The following is a 24,036-nucleotide window of genomic DNA, read 5'->3' on the forward strand; positions in this document are numbered from 1 at the left end:
TGTTCGTGTGCCTTTCGTATGACCCTAGCTTTGACCCGGACTTCTGACCTTCTGGCATCCTTGGACCTCAACTCGTCAACTGGACGTCTACTCTCTTCCCTCCTCGACCACGGCTCTGGACTTTGACTACTCTACCCTCTTCAACCCCTGACTACGGCAAGTACCTCCACTACCCTACACTCTCCAGTCCTGACCCGGCTACCTATACCGACTCTGCAATCCGGACCTGCCCCCGCAGTTGTAGGGCGGCAGTTTTATACATCCCCACCTCAGCCTCGCGGTCTAGTCCAGTTTGTGGTGAGCACACGTGACACCAGGGACCCTTGGATCCTACTGCTAAGTAGGGACTGTATACAGAACTAACCCCTTAGGAGTGTGCTGGAGCTTGATCTTATTGTTGCTGCCAGATGCACTATTGCTGGGGGTTTTAGAAAACCATTGACACCCCATTGATAAGTATATTTATTTATTTATAAAATGTGTTACCAGGAAGTAATACATTGAGAGTTACCTCTCGTTTTCACGTATGTCCTGGGCACAGAGTTATGATGACAAATACATGGTTACAAATACACAGTTACATTAAGTGAACAGGGTTATACATTATATAGAAGACATTACATGCACAGTTAAAGATAATATATTATAGGCGTATGTAACAGTTACAGACCAGATTAAAATGTGAGACAGCTTTAGTTTTGAAAGAACTTAGACTGGTGGCAGCTGTGAGAGTCTCCGGTAGATTGTTCCACCATGGGGGGCATGGTAAGAGGAGGAACAACCAGATACTTTGTTGAACCTTGGGACCATAAACAGTCTTTTTGAGTCAAATCTCAGATGATAAGTGCTACATGTGGTAGGGGTGAGGAGCCTATTCAGATAGGCGGATAGCCGATGGGAGGCTGAACTCAGTAGTCATAGCCTCATTCTTCCCGGCCGCCAGGTGTTGTATTGCAGACTCCTGGAGGAAACTTAATGCCCCATATGTGAAAAGGGTAAAAAAACAGAATCTGGCAAACCGTGACAATGGAGCGAAACACTGCTGGGCTGCGGGAAAGATGTCATCTTGTAAGATGTAAAAGTTATGGTGGGTAAAAATAAGGTGACAAAAACCAGCAAGCCACAAATGTCTTTTAACAGGCTGTATGTTGTTTGACCGTGGGGACACTGGAGTCTGCAGTCAGTCTGCTGTCACTGCATCATGGATCAGGGGTCACAGGACATAGGGAGAAAAAGCAACAACATTCTTCAGATGCCACAGAACTGGTCTGGGTGCTCTCTTTCATACCATGGTCTCTTTGCACGTCTTCCACCGGCCACCAAATATGGGCAGGTTATTATTTCCCAGAAGCTTTGTTGCCCGTTGAATCGCTGTATGGACGGTAACAATAAGGAGAAGCAGTGTCTGGTCTTGGCTGTTCATTTTTGGTCTTCAAATGAGGAAAGATGTTACTTCCTCTAATCCAGGGCTGGCCAACTCCAGTCCTCAGGAGCCACCAACAGGCCAGGTACTAGAGATATCCCTGCTTCAGCACAGGTGGCTCACTCAATGACTGAGTCATTGATTGAGCCACCTGTGCTGAAGCAGGAATATCCTTGAAACCTGACCTGCTGGTGGCCCTTGAGGACTGGAGTTGGCCACCCCTGCTTTAACCTTTATTTAACCACTGTTATGGCATTGCAATCCCTTCTCTGCCAGACAAGACTGCAACGCTATCAAGAAAAATCAGAATAGAACCGCAACCAATCAGAATACTCCCGTCCACCTGACCGGACCTTATTAGAGCATTACAGGCCTTTGGGCATGTCAGCGTTTAATATGAAAGTGAAGATACAGATCACAGAGGAGACTGGATCATTTCCTGCACCCCTCTGACTGTACATCTCACTGCATATGAGTTTGAGCCGCAGACAAACAGAGTTTCCCCAACCATTTCTGTACAAATTACACAGCACATTTTACTTTGCACTTTCACCATTAACAAAGGCATCACCCAGTATGAAAGCCTTAAACCACCAGCCCTGAACCAGATCTATATCTTTCCTTATTAACAAGGTAGCTGCACTTTCCATTCTGATCACACACAATGCACTGTAAAACTGCCCAGTCCCACAATCAAATTTGATAGCAAGTAACATTTCTGCGCCCATTAAGTTTCCCACTGTGCATATTTTCAGACAAAAGCTTTTATATTCCTGCTCTTCATCATTGAAAACGCTGCAATATCATATTCTTTGTTACGTGCATTGCTGGGCCTCCTGGTAGTAAAAGGGGTTTAGGTAGCACACCTTCTCCATGGCACAGATAGTGTTTGTTACCAGTTTATGTGCAAGAGACACACTTGATGTCGTGTTGAACTGTACAGTGCCCCTTTCAGCTGCACTCAAATGTATCACTGGCATAAACCCCCCCCCCCTCCCAGTTAATTGGATAAAGGAAAGGAGGCAGGCACCTGCTCCTTAGAGATTGGGAGCGTGCAGCGAACATGTTCCATTGCCCCAGGGAGTCTGACATTCACCGCGTACAGATATTACATTAAAGAGAACGAGATGCGAATGGCCTGATCAAATTTACCTCGGCGCTGATGAGGTTATGCGGCAGCGGAGTCAAACACCGAATAAGCCTGGGACACTTTGGGTGGGTGGGTGAGTGGGTGGGTGGGTGGATGGAGGGGAGAAGGAGTGGTGGTGCACGTCACGTAGGCGCAGCAGGAAGCAACCTGTCGGCAAAGGAGAGAGAATTCATTAACCCCTTCCCTACATTGCGTTTGGGGTCTCGGCGATGAGGTAGGCCGCTGCCGGCCAGCGCTCAGCCACAAGAATACATTTCTGAGCCATTTCAGTACAAAATATGCCCCACTAACGTTGAGCCTTTTGTCTGTTAACCCCTTCGGTGTGAAGTGTGGTTTGCAATGTAGCAGGAGGAAGGAGAGAAAATGTACCACACGGGTGTCTAAGGGGCTTATTTTAAAAAAGTTAGACCATCTAAAAGAAGCGTATTCATGTCAATGAGCTTCCAACATGGGCTCTGGCTCGTGTGGCTTTCCGAATCAGCTCAGGTTGCCTAAATATAAAAGGATTTTTGTTAGCCACACATGAACGGGGAGAACAATTTAGTGAATTGGAGAAGATCCAGTTGAACAATCCCTCCATAGGATCACCTAGACCAGGACTGGCCAACTCCAGTCCGCAAGGGCCACCAACAGGTCAGGTTTTAAGGATATCCCTGCTTCAGCACACGTGGCGCAATCGAAGACTGAGCCACTGATTGAGCCAACTGTGCTGTAGCAGGGATATCCTTAAAACATGACCTGTTGGTGGCCCTTGAGGACTGGAGTTGGCCACCCCTGAGATTGAGTGTGTATAGTTTTAGGCAAAACCCTTTTGGTTCTTGTGACTCCCCAGAATATGATTGAAAATGAGATTTATACCTCAATCTATCCCAGACCCTCCAACATTTTGTACATACACGTAGGTACCACTGCCACCCCTCTACTTGTGCCGGATGAAGGTACGTCCAATCAATTCCTATGGAAGTCCCCTAACCTATGCAGCTTACCCCACACACAGGACCCAAACCCATGTAGTGTACCTAGTAAAACCCCTTATTAATAATAATAATAATAACAATTAGGTGGTTACAGGACCTGAAATATGTGGATTACACGACACTAGAAAACTAGTTTCAAAAGGCTCTAATTTGCATGTTTAATATTACCATAAATTACTCAGGGATTCTAATCGCGCCCATGTGTAATTATCCGAGGGGAACTATGCAGAGGTGAAGCTGGCTTCAGCAATTAAGTATTCCTGCAGCAGCTGTGGGTTTTGGGCGCTCTTATTAAACTACAGTGTCACATGATCACCATGAGATTGGTCGTAGCCGCGGGTCACGGAGAAGCTCTCAAACATAATTAAGATGGAATTAGCAGCACCTTGCAATTGCCTTCATTTTAACCTCACGGTGGCCGAGAGGGCTCTGGCAGTCAAGGGGTTAACTCGCCGATAAACAACATTCCGACAAAACCGTGGGCAAATGGAAAAAGTAAAAAAATGATATCACAATTATCTGACTTGCCTGATACTATAAATAAGGTCAATTTACGGTGTGGATTTTCGCAAATGCAATAGCAACATTTAGAGATGCCAGGTTTCCGGTATTGATCCGGACTGTCCTGTATATGGACACTCTGTCCAGTAAAAAATGAGAGGTAATACTGGACATGTGTGTGTATACTGGTATTACCTCTCTGGGTGTGTATGTGACTGGTATTACCTCTCTGGACATAGTGACCTGATCAACGTGGGGGGGGGGGGGGGGAGGGCGCGGGATTTCCCAGAGCAGGGAGAGAGCAGGGAGAGAGCAGGGCTGTTGCTGGGGGGCTGGGCAGCTTCCTCCATCCTGATTGGCTGCTGCTGGCTAATGCAGCCAATCAGGAGGAGGTGTCAGGAACCTGGGGGTGGGGCCAAGGAGAGGAGGAAACAACCTTTCCCTATTCACCTGCATCGGTGGAGGTTTCCTTGTGGGTGGGGATTTCCCTGCGGGTGGCGGCCCACACACAAAGAATCATATAATAATGAAAGAGTTGGCACACTAAAATTCCACTAAAAGTTCACATTTATTCAGCGTCCATTTGCTTTGCTTTTGCTTTAATGGCTGTTCAATAAAAACGAACTTTTAGTGGAATTTGAGTGCCCCTATGCTTTTTAATCTTTTATTATTATAATACGGAGTTGTGCTTTAGAATAAGGAGTTAGACCAATTAAATTATCCGTTAGCCTCCTCAATTTACTCACTATAGGACTGAAGAACTGCATTGTCGTAAGCGCTGGTGACTGTCCTGCCCATCACGATGCCTATAATGGGTTGTTGAAACCGATTTCAACATCCCGTTGCAAAGCCAGTATAACCAGCCTCACACTGATGAGACCCAAAAGGTTGACATAACTTTCTGTGAGCAGGTTTTCTGGCTCTGCACTTCTGTAACCCAGGCTGTGTTGAGAAGCTGCGTAATACAGCAGGAATATGCTTATAGGAGTCCCATGTTAAGATGGATAAGAAGTAACAGGCAACACAGTATGCTCATTTGCATGTCATTACCCAGAATCCCTGGCTGCAGTGGAAGCATTGTATGCCAAGAGATAATGGGGAAGGGCAGGGTTGTAGACCTGTCTGAGACATGAATGTGCTCACAGGGGGGGGGTGTTTATTTGTACACTGTCCTGCCAAAACCCTAAATGTAGATGAAATTCAGCCACATATTACTCAACCCAAATCAGTGAGGTTTAGGGATTCTGGACAAAACAAAAAATAGCATTTTAATAAAAAAAAAAAAAAAAAAGTACGGATGTTGAATTCTGTGGGACAGGGGATGGTAAAGTCGGTGAGACTGATTCCAACTCATTGAGACTCCCAGACAGTGGACGAGAGTTGACCGGTCTGTTACCCTCTTTTAGCTCACAGTAAAAGATTTATTTTACGGATGCAATCATGTGAAACTGCTCTTCAACTCTCCCGCTGCCAGGGGGACCTTGAAGTTGTTCGCATGTCAAGCAAAACTATCCATAGTGTCTATTCGGGGCCTTAGAGATGCTTGGAAACAATTACGTGCATTGCTATGCCTTATTATTCCAGATATCCTTCTCTTTGGAGGCAAATCGAAAAACTGGGTTACAAATGAAATGAAAAACACCATAATGAGCTTGGTTACAGCACTCCTCGCAACATCTTCTTCAAAACAAGACTGCAGATCAACGGAGGATTCCAATGCAAAACAAATAAAACGGGTTTCTTGTTAATTAGTCGACAAAGCCTTGTGCAAAAATGTTTTCTTTTCTTTTGTTGTTGGCAGATCATTTTGTTCACAATAAGCATCAGCAGTTATATCCAGAGAGCCAGAAGGTATCCTCTGTGCTAATGAGGGTAGTGAAATAAGCCGAAATTATGTTGTATAGGTCTCACTACCTAATGCATTAAATAGAATAGGGATATAAGTATGTGGTGTGGGCTGTGGAACAATGAAGAGACCCCTAATCTCTCCTAAGGACATATAGAACACAAAAAGTGTTCCCCGCACTCCAAATAAATACGAACTAATCAATGATACTTGAAACGCTGATATGTATTAGTGAGCAAAAGTGAAGAACATGAGTTGACAATGTGCAAAAAAACGCAAATCATATAAAATGAACAAGAGGGGGAGGGATGTTGAGGGAAGGGGGAAATGTGACATCACTAAAAAGTGAGGGATATGATAAAGAAATCCCTAACAGGGAAGGGAGTGGGTGCGGTGAGACGCAGGGGGCAACGTTTCGGGGTCACTTACTTATCAGCATTTCAAGTATCATTGCTTCTTTCGTATTTATTTGGAGCGCGGGGAACACTCTTTGAGTGAAATAAACCCTGTCCTTTCTGTGCCGGGCACTGGGTTTCAACGCTTTGTAACAGCGGCCGCCAAAATGATCCTGTTGTGCCTTTGGGGTCCCTAGTGTGTATTTTGTGCACAAAGTAAAAAGATAGAGGTTGGGTCCCAATTTACAGACCATCCCTAAATTGGATAACCTGGGACAATGCATAACAGTTTATGGCATAACATTTGATGACATAACAGTTTTAACCAATGAGGTATGTCGGGATCCCCTCCCATAACATGGAGAATCCATACCCCCTTCAATAATAATGTTTTGGGTCAGGTTTCTTAACTAACCTGCCCTCTCCATTGGAAACAGTAACGGAGTACAGCAAGGCCTCGCTTCTCGGCGCCCCACTTTTTGGCGATCCGCTGATATGGCGGCACCGAGAAGGGGGCCGCCATGTCTCCTCAGAGGTCGCGCATGCGCAGAACGGGCTGTTGCCGCCGGCGCGCATGCGCAGAACGAAGGTTGCGCGCACCGAACGGAGGTCGCGCATGCGCACAAGGGGGAAATTGCCGGTTCCGCTTTCTGGCGATTTTCACTATACGGCGGGCCCTTAGAACGGAACCCGCCATATGCCCGGGGCCCTGCTGTACACCCTCTTTGGACCCCGCTCTGGGATATATTCCACCCGGTCCATATAGATGTTTCCCCCTACCCTCCATACTCGCATGAGATAACATATTTTCTCTCCGTTGTAATACCTTGAGATACTACATGTGGAGGCTAGGTATTCTAGGACACCTTCCCGCAACCACTCCTCTCAGTTGGCCTCTATTTCCCTCATTATGGGCTCAGGGACATAGGGATAATCATACCCATGGGACTGACGGTACCTTTGCAGTATCAATCGGTCAGCCCGGCTGAGTTTGGTTAATTTACGGCCACAGGCCTGGCCTGGTAGCACCCAGAATAGTGGTTCGTGAGAGGGCTGTTCTTGTTATGGTTAGGGTAAAACCGGTTGGTTGTATCAACCCTAGTTTATTTTCCCTATCTCTTCGTCTGGGGGCCTCTGCCATCTCTTCCGCAGAGAACTCTCCTTCCTCCCACCAATGTTCCACAATTTCCCCACTAAACAGCAAGAACCGTGTCCGGTACATATGATGGAAATACCCTTGAAACATAGGGTCCTACCACGGTAATACCTTCCCCACATTTGCGTTGCACACAGACACATCAGATTCAGAAGCCGTCCTAGAGGGTGTTCCCGATCTTTCTGACCCTTCTCAGGAGAAAACCAGGAACTCAGCCATCCCTCCCCCAGCAGGATCATCAAACCCAGACCAGTTTCCCCAGTCCTGGATAGATTTGGTTACCTTCTGATTATCCTGGGCAAGGTCTGTGGAAGTCTTAGGCTCCGCAAGGTCTCTGGGTGTGTCAGTCTCGGTATGCCTACTAAGGCCTGTTACTGCCAGCACCTTAAGCTTATCAGGGTCCGTAGGGGCCTTACGTCCTCGGCCTTTGGCTCGGTCTTGGTGCAGCTATACAAATCGGTCAGTTGGGACCTTACTCACCTGAGCGGGTGTATCAATGTCCTCCTCCGCTCTGGCGGTCGCCTCCGTGATGACCACTTCCATTCACACCAGAAGGGTGTTGCATCTGCTGTGCGGAAAGAAGTACCTGCCGGTACCTCTCTGATGGACCCCTCCACTGGAACCTGGAAAGGAAGCGCATCCTCACCGCTCCGTTGGTCCTTGGCATCTGTGTGGTTCTTTCGGCTGGGAGCAGGCACATGCGACACTGCCTCTCAAGGAACCACCAAGGCCTTGGCGCTCCTCCGCTCCAGGTGCACTGTCGCCTTCGATGATGTCAATGTTATGGGACTTGGCTCCCGTTCACTCTTGGGGGTTGGCATCTCCATGGCATCAGCACTTGAGTGAAACTCGTGCCCGAGCATCATGATGGAGCGTCCCTCTTCACTTTCTTCCGACGTAGCGTTGGACATGCCCCTTGGGGAAGAGGACCGGGACACCTTGCTATCGCTGGCAGTGGCTTGCAGGCAGCAGTTCCGCTCTTGCACCACCAGCGGAAGTGCCTCAGCCTCCTCCCGGGCGGTCATCTCACCAGGTACTTCTTTTTCAGGGTCTGGAACAGGAACACACAGGTCCCTTGGATCGTCCACTCCCGATGCTGCGGTCCAGTCCGCACACCTCTGTAGGTAGGCCGCGTCCTCCCTCTGGCCCGGCAGGGGTGGTAGCAACACCTTGGGTTTTAGGTGGGGAGTCCCACACCGCTGGCATCTGGATGTTAGGCTCACCTCTCCACCTGGGAAATCGCAGCAGGGGCAGACACAGTGCAGGAAACTCTCCCCTTTCACTTGCACTACCAGGAAACCTCCTGGAAGTCGATAGTGGGATACAATGCACTCGGCCATGGTAGATATGTTACGCGAGAATAGTGGCGATTAGCTCCTGCTCTGCTGACTCACCATGCGCAACTGAGGGTGCGGTAGCCACTTCCGGCTACGCCCCTGGTGGTGACTTTCACTTGATCATTAGCATTGTGCCTCCTCCCGCTGGTGGATCCAGGAATACAGGCACACTATGGATGGGCGCGGCTTCGCTTTCGCGCCATGCCACTCACAGCAGATGGGCGCGACTTCAGCTTTCGCGCCGAACCAAGCCCAATGCAAAAGAAGCTTGCATCTTGCAAACTTCACCACGCAGTCCTCCTATTTTTGTCGGGAACCGCCATTTTCACGTGCTGTAGCTCCTCTGGCGGGGACGGTGGTCCCTTGCTGGGCAAGAATCCCCTATGACGCTACACACATGAACAATTCAATGATAGCCCACTGCGGCTCCCTGTGCTGGGGACAGCTACTAGTATTGTTGTAGCTCCTCAAACGGAGGTTCTGGCCTCCTGAATTTCAAGAGTCCCCCCTCGGACACTACCCACACACACTGTGAAAACCATCTGTTTGGACCGTGATGCCATAGTCTCCTTCCTGAGGTTTCTGAGTCCCCAGGATCCCAAAACACTCCCTCCAGGCGTCCTACACATCAGTCCTTAGGATGCCATGAACTAGCACACTCTAGGGGGCAGCACAGGCTGCAGTTCCACTGGCGGGGATGTTGGTCCCTTGCTGGGCAAGAGTACCCTGGACACTACACCTGCCCCCCCCCCAGCTGCGTACATAGCAGGAGCATACCTCCTTTCTCTTACTTGTCTGCTGTAAAAGCCTGTGCTGATGATGATATCTCAGCAGCGCCTCCAAATGTAACAGGTGTCCCCCCACCCTCTGGGAGATTTCACTGTTACCTGTTGTTGTTGTGCTGCTCACCTGCTAGGGTTACAGGATACTGAGTGTCCGCCGGTGTTAGTTGGGGACTAACAGGACAGGCTTTAGGGTTCTTCTCAGTTCATCACTTGGTGCAGTGCCTCCATCTCCAGCAGGCCCCAGCCGAATTGGGTGCAGTCCCTGCAGGAGAATCCTCTTGTACTCCCCCCTGATAAACTTCTGTCACCGGCAGGAGTATAAAACAGTAACATGGTTCTTCATTGCAGCAAGTACAGCAGTACACGGCATGCTTCTTCAAAGGGGTCCCTGGACTCAACCCCCAGGGCTTGGGGCCCTAAAGGTCTATCCTCAGCGCCCCTATACCCTGGTGGAATAAGGGGCAGGGTCCCACTCCCCTGTGGGAGGGGAAGGAAGGTGGCCTGAGCCCTGGCTCCACACTTCCAACTCTGTACAGAACCACAAAATGTAGGCTCTGCAGCTCCTTTTGTACTCAGGGGGAGGGTCCCAGGTCTGAGCCCGTTAGGGCAGCACACAGGCCTTAGGCCCACCCCTGTCACTCAAGGGAGTTGTTTAATGCTGCAACAGCAAGGGCATCGATTTAACCCGCTGGTACCAGGGTTTATGTGTTAGGTAGGGCAGATTAGTAGCCAAAAAGATAGATGGCTACACATACTGTACATAGTTACATAAGTGAACAGGGTATACATTATATACAAGACATATAAGTCATATAGGATTCTGGGGGATGGGGGGGCGGTGCTGCTTTAATATAACCTTTCATTTTCTTGCTTTGTATTGCGGCTCCCTGCTTATTGGAATTCTCTTGTTACTTCCTCCCTGATAAACGTTCCCCATGCAAAAGCAAATCAATAGAAGGTTCTTCTTCGCAATCACATATGGCGTAGGACTAAGATGATGCTGCTGGGAGACAATGATATCCGCCAAGTGTATAATTTACCAAAAAACGCTGATCTTCTTGATTCTGGCATATGACAGACTTCTGCCTTAATCTGCTTGTATTCTGAAAACCGCATTTTTGCTGATTGCCGCCCAATAATCCTTTTTAATACGGAGTACAGATCCTCCCCTCTTCCCCCCCCCCCCACCTTATCTCTAATATTGTAGCATCGCAGAGATATCGGAGGCTACAATTAAAATGGAAATAATGTTGTGTTTGTAATAATCGCGTGTTACCATAGTAAGATATTTTAAGAAAGGGAAGGAAAAGATAAGAGAAAAAATTAGATTGTAAGCCCTCAGGGGCAGGGACTGTGCATGTGCCACTGTCAGGGCTGTCAGAATAAAAATATACATACGTATATACTTCAAAGGGAATAACTGCACTGCGTGGGGTGGTAATCCTGATGACATTATATGGGGATGTGTGTGAGAGGGTATCCTAATAAATATGGGGTCAGGTCATCCCCATTGAAGTGGTTTGTGTGAGAGGCCATCCCATTAAAGTGATTTGTGTGAGGCCATCCCATTCAAGTGGTTTATGTGAGAGGCCATCCCTTTGAAGTGGTTTGTGTGAGAGGCCATCCCATTGAAGTGGTTTGTGTGAGAGGCCATCCCATTGAAGTGATTTGTGCGAGATGCCATCCCATTGAAGTGGTTTGTGTGAGAGGCAATCCCATTGAAGTGGTTTGTGTGAGAGGCAATCCCATTGAAGGGATTTGTGTGAGAGGCCATACCATTCAAGTGGTTTATGTGAGAGGCCATCCCATTGAAGTACTTGTGTGAGAGATCATCCATTGAAGTGGTTTGCGTGAGAGGCCATCCCATTGAAGTCTATAGGTATGGGTGTGAGAGGGTATACTGATATATATATGGGGCTCATTCCATTGAAGCCTATAGGGAAAGGGGGTTTGTGTGAGAGGCTGCTCACACTCTGCAGAGGATGGCCCCATTGAAGTCTGTGGGTAACAAGTGAGGATAACAGGGTGACCCTGTTCGAGCCCAGCACGGCCCCACGCGAGGCGTGGGACTTCCTGTCACGGTGACGCGAGGAGGTGACTGCTATGACGTCACACCGCCGACTATTCTTGCAAAGGCGCGTGCCCCGCCCGCACGCGCGCATCCGCTTAAGAGGGGGGTATGAGGGGTGATGAAGCTCACGCGCATGCACGGAGGCTGGCTGAGCGCGCGCGCCCGCGCCTCCACCACCACACACACAACATCATCAGCAGCAGCAAGAGAAGCAGCTGCACCAGCACCTCACTGAGGGGACAGCTCCCAGCAAACCTCTCCATGACTCCCTTCTCCTTCTGACCTCCACCTGGTCCTCCCCCCCACCCACTCCCTACCTCCCACCTCCCCCTATTTCCTGCCTCTTCCATGCACCCACAGCACCACCTCCCCCCCCCCTTTTACTTCAAGGAGATGGTCATTGAGGGTGGCCTCTGTGTGGCAAGGCTGACCTGCTGCTGTGGCAAGCAAGAGGGGCTGCGAACATACCACTGACCCACCCCAGGCACTCCCTCCCTCCCTACATACTGCACAGATAGTGCACCCAGCAAAGAAAAGCAAGCCTGCTGTAACTCATCCCCTGCCAGACTCAGGGAGAAGGAGCCTCATGGTGTGGGAGCTGGACCTCACCTAGCACCTCCAATGTTTAAAGGTAAGTGAAACTCTGCAGAACTGCACTGTGGCATTTGTGCAAATGGGGTAGGCACCCAGTTTGTTTTTGCCACTGGGATGACAGGGGAGTAGTAAATTACTTTGTGTCACTTTCCAAAATTTATTTTATGACCCCCCTCCACCCCTGCACTGCTATAGAAATCAATGCTGGGTTACAGGCCATTGAGGTAGGGAAGGGGTTAAGCAGAGGAAGGCATTAAAGCGAGCTTTGCCACTTTAAGAATCTTAATTGAAGGGTAACTGTACATCTGCCTTCCTCTATTGGCAATGAAGCGGTTAAGCGCGGTTATCCATGTCTCTGCATACAGAATACATCTATTTAAAAGGGATGCACTCTTTTTGCCGTAGGACTATATCCTCCCTTGTGGAAAGCAGGCGCTGTTGCTTTTTTGGGTGCCCTGTTGCCTTCGTCACTTACCCAGATACACACCTCTCAGGTGCACGTACCTGTGTTGGCATGAGATGAGCAGCTCTCCGCAGCATACCAAACCTGTAAAAAGGGTGCTTATAGATCTTCAAATGACCATCATACCCCTCCTATACCTCCCCAAATCCCACCTGATCCTGTTTTACTAACTTACATTATTATTGCTGTGCTTTTTTTTTTTATATAAAGATACTAACATATTGTATAGCTTAGTACCAAGACGTGATGTAAAAAAATAATAATTCAAAGGTCAATAATATAACAAATAGAAATGTGATCAGGTGAATAAAAGCTGCAGGTAAGTAGTTCCCAGGCCACCCGCTCTTACAGTCCAAAGCTATAGGTTTCTCCAACTTCCTTCTTGGATTCACAGTACAGTAGTGTAAAATATGTTGTTTGATTTGTGGTTAATTTCTATTAATTGCCATCATTATATGTTTTTTTTATTGAAGTGCGTTGCACAAGAATGCCATACGGTTACTTGTCCTCGTTCTTCACCGGAAAGATGGTGCATTTGCTGATAAATGTGATAATTGGTTAGGAATGGCTTCTACTTTCGGTTCCCTTTTCTTAATTAATTTGTTCTAAGGCAACAATATTTTGCATTTCATCGGTAGGGCAGCTTATATTTGCTGTAAAAATGATAACACTTCTGACAGTTTGTGGTAGTGAATGACTAGGAGTGCGATAGATACTGTATTGGTTTGGTGGTAGCAAAAACGGTTGAATTGGACTAGAGCTTGGCGTAAAAAGGGAGGATTTCAAGTCTACAGCCTCCCCGTCAAAAATGTATATATAAACTGGCTTGCCTTATAGCCGACTCCTATTGTTCTGCAATTTGATTATAAAAAAAACGTTGAAATTAGGTCACCCATGGTCAATATCAATTTAGAAGCCCTTGAGTGTGGTGGTATGACCTAATGATGACACAACTCCAGTGTTGCTTTAGCCCCAAGTAACTGCAATGTAATCATTCACATGAGTTTGCAAATTCTGTTATTCTTGAACCTCAGGAATGGGCTTTGGGAAGCTACCTTCTGAATAGGATGGTGTCTTTGGCGTAAGATATACCAAAAGAAAACAGATTAATTTGGCATGGCACAGTGTTATGTGATTCGGTCTCTACATTGTCAGGGCACCGACCATCTTATGATCCGATGTTTACACATTGCAGCTTCTCAGTGTGTGACACCCCAGAAATAAAAACAAGGAAGCTGGTCCTTTTTTTCCCCGGGGTTTGCAAACATTATTCTTCCTCTAAAATCACACACGCCCGCCAGTTTATTAAAGCGCACTAGAGAAAGAGCAGAGGGATCATATACAACTCGAAAGGTCAATGCATGCAGCAATAAAATGCATCGCTGACGTCCGGATTATTTACGTTATCCCGCATGAATTATTCCGCTTGGAGGAATAAGATAGGATGAGGGGGATTAAGGTTACATTTTACTCAGTGACCTGTCAGGGAATGGCATTGAAGTCCTGATTCGATCAATTCTTCATGCAGTTTTTCCCCTCATCAGATTTTCAACACTACCCATTCTGGACACTAACCTTCAAGCAGGGAGCTTTTAATGAGCCCTTGGTGACACAAAATGGGTCTAAAGCAGGGGTGGGAAACTCCAGTCCTCAAGGGCTACCAACTGGTCAGGTTTGCAGGATATCCCTGCTTCAGCACAGATGGCTCAATCAGTGGTTCAGTCAAAGACTGAGCCTGTAATACACATGCCTTTAAATTTAGCATGGCTGTCTTGCAATAATGATTGTATTATTTTAAGGAGAAATGCCACCATCTCCGTGGAATGAGCATGCAAGGATGTGCGTATATATGTTTTATTTATTTCGCGCTAACCATGCAGAACTTTGCAGAAGACTAGAACACGGGGAATTATAAGGGATAGGGGCCATCAAAGATAAAAGTAACCAATTCACAAAATAGGAATCCCTGTCTAAAAGAGCTTAAAGAGTTTTCAGAGGTATGTAAACGTAAGAAGCAAAAGGAGTAGAGATGAGTGAATCTTTAACTGACTTTCGAAGTTGCATTGAATGTGGCAGTCATGGATATTTGCAGCTGGGATCTAAAGCACACCTGGGATACCCGAAAGAATTGCTGAGAGGATTAATTACAATATACTTTGCATACCCATTAGCATTATCTCCCAGGTATCGCAGGTGTGCACTTTTTTGAGCATGTCCGCCTCTTCACTGTTGTTTGAAGGGGGGTGAGTAAAGACACTGGCTGGCACTGAGTTTGGAGCAGGGGAACCTGGTTCAATTCACGGTGTTGTCTCCTTGTGACTTTGGGCAAGTCACTTATCTCCCTGTGCCTCAGGCACCAAAAACATAGATCCACAGGGTAGGGACCTGTGCCTGCAAAATATCTTTGTAAAGCGCTAGTTAGAACTAGCATCGCTATACAAGAACATGCTATTATTATTAGCACAATACTAAACTAGATCTCTCTTGCAGGAGTAAGTGCAGGAGTTTGTAGTGCTTGGCCAGGAGGTTAAGTGCGCTTGGAGAGGGCTTCAGGGTTATGATTTCAAGATATCATGATTAATTAACAAGGTGGCTATTTAGATGGTGAGGGAAGATGCTTGATAGATAGCGAACATGCTGCAATCTATCATAATAATCATTATCTCTATAAATGTTACGTTATCACCGGTATCACTCTCCCTTAAAATAACATATCCTTAAAACCTGACCTGTTGGTGGCCCTTGAGGACTGGAGTTAGCTACTCCTGAAATAGAGCTTAAATCAGCACCAATTTGCAGACCATCAAAATGACACATCTGTTGGGGTTTTTTTGTGCTTGCAAAGGGTTATAAAATATTTGGGGTGCATTAGATTATGTGGGTTTAGGTATTGCAATTTTTTTTAGAGATAACCCAGTTTAGACTGATAACAGTAAACAGGCATTGCTTATTGCAGGGTGCAAAAACGACAGGGCAGTTCTAGCCACTTGCGGACTAAGCTGACATGCCACCTCCTACTGATGTCCAGCCTCAGAAAGCTGGTAAGGAGTGAAACTTATCTGGTCTGTGATACTAGGTGGGCCACTTGGAAAAGTTTTTTTCACCCCTGTTATTGTTTTATATGGCAGCATGGACACATATGCGCGGGGGCGGCGGGGGGTGACGGGGGACTCCTAAATGCAAAAAAATCGCTTTATCTACAGAACCACAATTTCTTTGGCATTTATGGGGTCTATGTAACAACATGGAGAAAAGCAGTACATGCACTGCTCTGTTTTTTTTTGAGCAGAGCTGCAGCATACATGATTTTGGGGGGCAAATAATAGGGGAAAAGAATGGCTCAATGATACATCTCATTATAATCTGTGTCCCATGTAAGTCCCACCAACTCCTCCTACTGACTCTCCCCAAGGAGCAAACTGGGGCAGAGACGCAGAATGTGATACATCTCATTATAATCGGTGCACTATGTAACTCCTCCCCCCCCCCTCCCCAACTCCTCCTACGGACTCTCCCCAAGGTGCATGCTGGGGCAGAGACGCAGAATGTGATACATCTCATTATAATCGGTGCACTATGTAACTCCTCCCCCCCCCTCCCCAACTCCTCCTACGGACTCTCCCCAAGGTGCATGCTGGGGCAGAGACGCAGAATGTGATACATCTCATTATAACCTGTGCACCATGTAACTCCCCCCAACTCCTCCTACTGACTCTCCCCAAGGTGCAAGCTGGGACAGAGACGCAGAATGTGATACATCTCATTATAACCGGTGCACCATGTAACTCCCCCCCCCCCCTCCCCAACTCTTCCTACGGACTCTCCCCAAGGTGCACACTGGGTCAGACACAGCAAAATTTGCGCAAAATGCTTTGATACATAGGTGCAGGGCAAGGATGCCCCGGTTTTGCACCAAACCTGCCTTGATGCATCGACCCCCATGCCTGGAGCTTTCTTTCACAGTGCAGAGAGTGAAAGGAAGCAGGTCCTTGCATCCGAGTAATTACGTCTAAATCACATGTAGCTTTTGATTCTGTAGAGCAGACCAAGGAGAGCGGGAGCCCAACGGAAAATAATTACATTCCCTAATAAAAAGGCAGAATTAGTGACAGTGATTTAATGCCTCTCTGTAAATTGTTTCTGACTTTCAAACTACATAGAGGCATGATGGAGATTACAAGAGGTTGATGTCATCTTGTATTGTTCTGCTCCTGGAATATACAGAAAAGCTTCTGTGTATAACCCATAAAAAGTAGAACAATCAGGTCCACAGCCAGCTGCTCCTCATCTTTCTGTGTATCTTAAGGCTTTGTGCTATTCAATTATTGCTGCTAATACCACACAGTAACCCTTTCACCTCTGCACTGCAGCACAGATATATTGTTCGACATGTGCTGGGTAATTGCAATAGGAAGATTTTCTCCATGTTACATCTTTTTGTGCTACTTTCGTGTTAAGATATTTGCATGGAAGGAAGCCCTCCCCTATAGCTTCACAATTCATAGAGGAGTGGGGCCTGGAACCATATTTTTTCAGCCCACTTAAAAGTTGGCGATCAGTGTAACAAAGCAATAGGGAAAGCCAGCAGGATAATAGGTTGTACAGCATATAGCAGTGGTCCCCAACTCCAGTCCTCAAGAACGTCCAACAGGTTAGGTTTTAAGGATATCCCTGCTTCAGCATAGGTGGCTCAATCAGTGGCTCAGTCAACGGTGCTGAAGCAGGGATATCCTTAACAGCTGTCCTGTTGGGGGTTCTCGAGAACTGGAGTTGGCATCCCCTGGTATAGAGAGATTGTTAGCAGCAGAGAGAGAGGGGGGCGGTGATGCCATTATATAGATCATTGGCAAGACCTCACCTAGAATAATGCTGTGTTCAGTTCTGGAGACCATATCTCTGGCAGGACATAAATAAATTGGAGATGGTGCAGAGAGACTACTAAAATGGTAGAGCTTAGAGCAGGGGTGCGTAAACTGGGCGGGGCGCTTAGAGAGAAGCCCTGCGCTGTTCCCTAAAGTATTTAAATTAAATGCTGGGGGAGCGCGTGTGAGGCTTCTGTAAGTCTCCTTACCTGATCTCCGGCGGCTTCTGGCGACGCTTCGTCAAATGACGCCATGGGGGGGTCACATGATATCGCATTGCCATACCAACGTGACACCACATGATGTTGTGGCATCAGAAGACGCCGGAGAACAGGTAGGGATGGGGGGGGGGATGCAAGCAGGGGGGGAAAGCAGACAGGGGGGCGCAGATTGAAAAGTTTGCGCATCCCTGACATACAGGATGGAGCGGGGTGGGGGGGATATGGTTGTTGAAACCCTTTATATATTTGAAAGTCTCAATGTACAGGAGGGCAGAGTATTTCAGGGACAGAGAAGTGCAGGAACAAGCAGTCATGCTCGGACGTTGGAGGGGGGAAACGCGCGAAAGCGCCCCACAGAAAGGGCGGTGGAGTCAGGGAATGGCCTCCCAGCAGAGATGGCAGGGGCTTATACAGCAGAGGAAACCAAACATGCTTGGGATCGACATAAGGCGATCGCAAATACTGAAGAAAGCTCAGGGATCAGATGGGGTCTGACATTTTACGGCAGATAGGGGAGATGGGCAGACATTGTGGGCGTAGCGGTTCTTATCTGCTGTCAAAAAAAAAAAAAAGAAGAATCTAATTCTATATAAACAATCTAATCGCTCACATCCTGGTGCAAGGCAAAATCTGAGCGAAGGGAACGACATAGTACATTTTTGCCCTAAAAAAAAATCAGCGATCGTTGTTATGAACACACATTTCCTCTTAGTAAGCCATTAGCTGCAGGTTCTTGTAGCTGGGTATCTTAAAGAGACACCGACACAATGGTTTCAGCTCCTTTAATAGGCTGCATTTTGACTGTTTCAGACTGCTTACTTTTCTCTTTATCTTGGGAACCTAATGGGCGACCTGACGCGCCCGCCTGGGCACACGAAACTGTGCTGGTTTAGTGCGGATCAGTTAGACCTCACAACAGAATTAATGGTTTTAACGAGTCCTTCATCTGGATCTTTGCACACAACTGGGTAAATCGTAACCAAACTTTACTATACTAGAACCTTTCTACTCTGTTATGGTATTACTTTAGGTTAGAAAACATGCAGGCTACCTGCCTCTCCATTGGTTAACCCTTGTGCAATGCGTTGCAGGCATATTTGGCAGCAAATGGGTTAAAAAGAGATACATCCAAGTTTTAAGCTTGCTTGCACACAATGCCTCCCACATAACCATACAGAATATGGAAACACCTTTAGCAAACTCTGGTTCCTATGTTTATTTCTAGAGCGTCTTACAGAACGTCTAATACAGGGGTGGCCAACTCCAATCCTCAAGGGCCACCAACAGGTCGGGTTTTAAGGATATCCCTGCTTCAGCACAGGTGGCTCAATCAGTCCCTGCTTCAGCACAGGTGGCTCAATCAGTCTCTGCTTCAGTACAGGTGGCTCAATCAGTGGCTCAGTCTTTGGCTGAGCCACCGATTGATCCACTGATTGAGCCACCTGTGCTGAAGCAGGGATATCCTTAAAACCTGACATGTTGGTGGCCCTTGATGACTGAAGTTGGCCACCCCTGGCCTAATATGTCAATGAACAGATAACAGAATAGTTTCTCACATCAGAGAGCACTGTAACCATTCTAAACTCTCCCCAGTACTCCCCAAAAAAACACAACCACATATCTCTGGCATGCTGCAGTACATCATAAGAAAGCAATCATTCAATAAGGAAAAGTATAAAAAGGATTGTAAAAAGGCTATATCCATAAAAAAAAATACGTTTTTGGGGGGAGTATCATGGATCTCACCTTAAAATAAAAACAAGTGCAATTCTGCGTATTAACAGTTTTCCTTTCCAAAGCCACCACCAATGATTTTGGGGTGTAGTTACAGGAATAGTTTTCGGAGACCTTAGTACCACTATCCTTATTTTAACCACATCCCCTTATTGTCCCGGCTGTGACCCTTTCCATCAAATTGTCAGTTTATGGGGGGGGGGAGTCGTCTCTGAATTATGTTTAGGGTGAAAAGAATATGTGCTCTAAAGAAACCCCAATTCCATACTTCCCTGGACATGAAAAAACACGCAGCGCTGGGAAGAGGAACTTACCCGTGGAACTAAGCTTGGGATAAGCTTTTGCTCGGAGATGAAGGGTTCATAATGTAGGGATTGAATTGTTTTACACTATTATTGCACGGAAACATGCTGTGAGAATTTTCCGGAGGGATTACAATCCATACTAGAATCCAGGCAACGGTTTGATTTGTACCTGCTAACGGATAATTGCAGTTCCAGTACAGAGACCCGCAGAGTGATGGATGAGAAAAGGAAATATTGGCATAATCCATCACACCATTACACGTGCATTGTTCTTTTCCTGTCATTTAAGTTCTGCTCCAGAAAAAAAAAAGTGGCTTTAGAACATCCTACGTGCAGCAAACTTTTCATAATACCTGCTACCAAAAAAAGATGCATAATTGTCGTGGGTATGTCAGTAGTTAGAAGTATTTCAGTTCTCCATGGAACCAACCACACGCATGGCACTTAACATCGTAAGCACAAAGGCCACGTAGGACAGAGCATACGGATGTTGTCTGGCACAATATCTGTAAGAAAAGGCATTCATTATAGATTGACCCTTTCCAGCCACGTACTGAATCCATATAAGAACTGGATACAAATATCATGTGTGAGCACATTCGCATGTCTCAGACAGGTCTGCAGCCCTGCCTTCCCCCATTATCTCTTAGCATACAGTGCGGCCACTGCAGCCAGGGATTCTGGGTAATGCCATGCAAATGAGCACACAGTGTCACATACAGTATACGTAGTTGAAAGGTTGCACAGCAAACTGGATGCTTTGTGAAGGTACATACTGCAGATATAGTCAATGTTACTGCTGCTGCTGAAGCAGGACATGCGTGAAAGCTGCCACAATAGTTCCATATTGGATGCGGCTCCAATGATGGTAACACGCGTTATCGAAAGTGACGCAGCCGCACCATTTAACACAGCATTTGTGACGCTTTGACATGCAGGTGGGTGCAATTAGTTATGATTAAAAAATAAAATAAAAAAGGTGTCTGGTGTTTATGCAAAGCGTGGGGCTGCGTATTATGTAGCAGCAAAAAACAAATAGCTTTAAATCAGCATAATTGCCATGTCATGTGCCGGTTATAACACAACATGGTGTGGATGCGCAGGTCACATCCGGAGTATGGAATGCAAACACTCACGGAGGGGCAGAGAGGCACTTATAGTAAGTACATCAGCAGAGACAAACTCAAGGTGTGCAGTAATTACATGCGGTCATGTCATTATGTGCACATTTACCAAGTAACAGAAAACAGACGTGATGTAGATAGAAAGCATGTCTTATTGCAAGGGGTTTTCAACCTTTTTTTTTGGTTAAGGAACCCTATAATTATATTGTGAAATTATGCAGAACCCCAACCCTTTCTAATAGTGCACCTGAGATTGGATGCATTGTAAGGAACCCCAACCCTCTCTAATAGCGCATCTGAGATCAGATGCATTGTAAGGAACCCCAACCCTCTCTAGTAGCGTGTCTGAGATCAGATGCATTGTAAGGAACCCCAACCCTCTCTAATAGCGTGTCTTAGATCAGATGCATTGTAAGGAACCCCAAGCACGTCTGAGATCAGATGCCTTGTAAATTCTTCTGTATTTGATACAATAACAATTTTAAATAAAGCACTTACCTTTGGCGTCCTCTCAGCATCTTCCCCCTGCAACTCAGTACAATATGGCTTTGCGGCGTCAAATGATGCTGCGTTGCCATGACAACGGATGCTACATAGCATCATGACATGACGCGGTGTAAAGTTACCATGACAATGTGGCGCCATATGGCGTCTCGTTGTCATGGCAACGTTCGCCATGTTACCCTGTTACGTCACATGGCGTTCCCGTTGGCATGTGAACTCGGCACCGGTTGCCGCCGAGCAGCCATACTGCCAGTATTTGCAGGGGGAAGAAGTTTTACGTAGCACTTTACAGAGACATTTTGCAGGCACAGGTCCCTGCCCCGTGGAGCTTACAATCTATGTTTTTGGTGCCTGAGGCACAGGGAGATAAAGTGACTTGCCCAAGGTCACAAGAAGCTGACACCTGGAATTGAACCAGGTTCCCCTGCTCCAAACTCAGTGCCAGTCAGTGTCTTTACTCACTCAGTCACCCCTCCTCAGACTGCAAGAAGGCGGCACAATGGCACCTCCTTCTAGTTCATCCTTTAACATTAGAACGGTATATTGGGTCTCCTGTACTGTTCTCAGAGGTTGGTACTGTGATCCAACGAGCCTCAGGTAGCAGCATTTCAATATATATTAGCAAGAAATGATGTTCTTCTTAATGATGTATAGTCATGTATCTTATGAACAATTCAGAGATTATCATTTAATAAACGCCCCACGATAATCGTGACCAATTAAAGTCCAGATACTTATGGTGTGAGGATGCGCTGTCGCTATATGAACAGCGAACTTCAAAAACGGTGTACCAGGCAGCAGGCAGTGAGACTTAAGAGCATATCTAATATATGGGAAAAAAATTTCAATTTATTCAATGGCTGATGTACAAATACATGCCAAATGAAAGCACATAGGGTCAGGGTTCAGCCTATAGCAACCAGCAATCAGTGTATGTAGAACATAACTTTTAATATTACGTCATCAAACTCACTATATAAAAACAGCACATTTCCCTGTGTTACTAATCTCTGGAATGGGACAGTTGGTCACTTCCGTTTCGCCGAGGCCAAATGGCTGCCGGCGCTCTGACGCTCCTCACAGCGCAGCTGCAGCCGATCCGCCGCTGGCCGCTTCTAAGGTAAATGTAATTACTGTTTAATGTAGGGGGTTAATTTAAGGGGGGTTCATTTAAAGGTTTTTAGGGATTAGGTTAAGGATTTTAGTAATTAGCGTAGGGGGTTATTTTATGGGGTTTTAGGATAAGGGATTAGGGTAGGGGTTTTTAGGGTAAGGCACTTACCTTAGCGGGGAAGTGGCCGGCGGCGGAAGCTTCCCACGGTGGGATGCCGTAACTAAACATCCTAGACCGACTAACCCCTGCCCTAATGCATCTCATGGCTCTCTGTTCAGCCATCTCTGTGCATTTCATGCTAAAACCTAGTGCTTCATCATCTCATCCTAATTTGACTTGGTTGGGTTTTTTGAGTAAAACGTCAACTCTAAATGGGATTAATTAACAATGTAAAGTGGAAAAGAAAGGCCCTTTCTTTCTAAGCATAAAACAATTACAGTATGCATAAAGTTAATCTCTTTCAATCCAAAGTCAAATATTATACATGCAGAGAACCTGTAATGTATTTTGTGGACGTACAAGCATTTCCCTGTGGTAAAGCAATGCGTATGTTAAATTATGGTCGGCATAATTGATAAGACAAGCGCTTCACTGTCCAGTTTCCCAGGCCAGTGCTTTGTGTCTGACCAGCATGAAAAGCTCCCGAAGGAGGCACGGCGAAGAGTTAGGGTACGGATATCTGTACCAGCGCATTCATTATTGAATTATGATCATTTTAACAATGATGTAGGCACAGATATGCAACCTTTCGGTAAGATCTAGCGCGCACTGTATGCAAAGGAGAAACGTAATGTTATTAACGATGATTGATGGCATTCCCTGTGAAACAGCATCTGGCGAAGGCCGACACGGTGTTAGCTGGGGGCCAGAACTATTTTTTTCTTGACATTACCAATCTCAGTTATTGGCTGAGCCACTGATTGAGCCACCTGTGCTGAAGCAGGGATATCCTGAAAACCTGAGCGGTTGGTGGCCCTTGAGGACTGAAGTTGGCCACTCCCTGTTACAGACCCGACCCAATATGCTGGGAAACAGATTCCTATCTCTTTCTCGGCGTCTTCCTTCTCACTCCTCCCGTTGGCGCACCCGTAGTCCACACCGCGCTGCCTATCGTCGAAATCACAAGAAGACAAGCGATCACAAAATCTGCGGACAATAAGCTGTCCTGAGCAGCTTGAATTGGGACATAATTCATGACTGTTCCAATAGGATCAGGATAGCAGCTCCGTTCTATGGTAGAACTGGGCAGGCGGTGAGTACTGTTCCCATCTTCCACCTCCCGGGCCCACCCTTCCTCCCCATCCCCGTCCCACACCAATTTATTTACACCGTATGTATTTTCCCCAGGTTTAAATAATCCACAGAATGTCCAAACAGTTAGATAATTTAAGTGCTTCCTTCGGAATCACAAAAACCCATATGCGGTGCCCCAAAAATAATATATGTATATATACAGTACTAGCTGAGAGACCCG

General features: G+C 46.6%; 1 protein-coding gene across 4 annotated transcripts in view; it reads left to right on the forward strand.

Annotated features, from left to right (window-relative positions):
- Positions 1–11,751: 11,751 nt before the first annotated feature.
- The window catches only part of FAM163B (family with sequence similarity 163 member B), a 58,628-nt gene continuing 46,343 nt past the window's right edge, over positions 11,752–24,036 (forward strand). For 3 of the 4 annotated variants that reach the window (XR_012789596.1, XR_012789595.1, XM_075578817.1), the window contains exon 1: positions 11,755–12,272. The gene's annotated coding sequence lies outside the window, so the exon portion shown is untranslated. Of the gene's footprint in view, positions 12,273–15,654; positions 15,740–24,036 lie in introns of all 4 variants that reach the window. The other variant, XM_075578818.1, reaches the window with a different exon arrangement.

This window comes from Ascaphus truei, chromosome 21, assembly GCF_040206685.1.
Source record: "Ascaphus truei isolate aAscTru1 chromosome 21, aAscTru1.hap1, whole genome shotgun sequence".
NCBI lineage: Eukaryota > Metazoa > Chordata > Amphibia > Anura > Ascaphidae > Ascaphus > Ascaphus truei.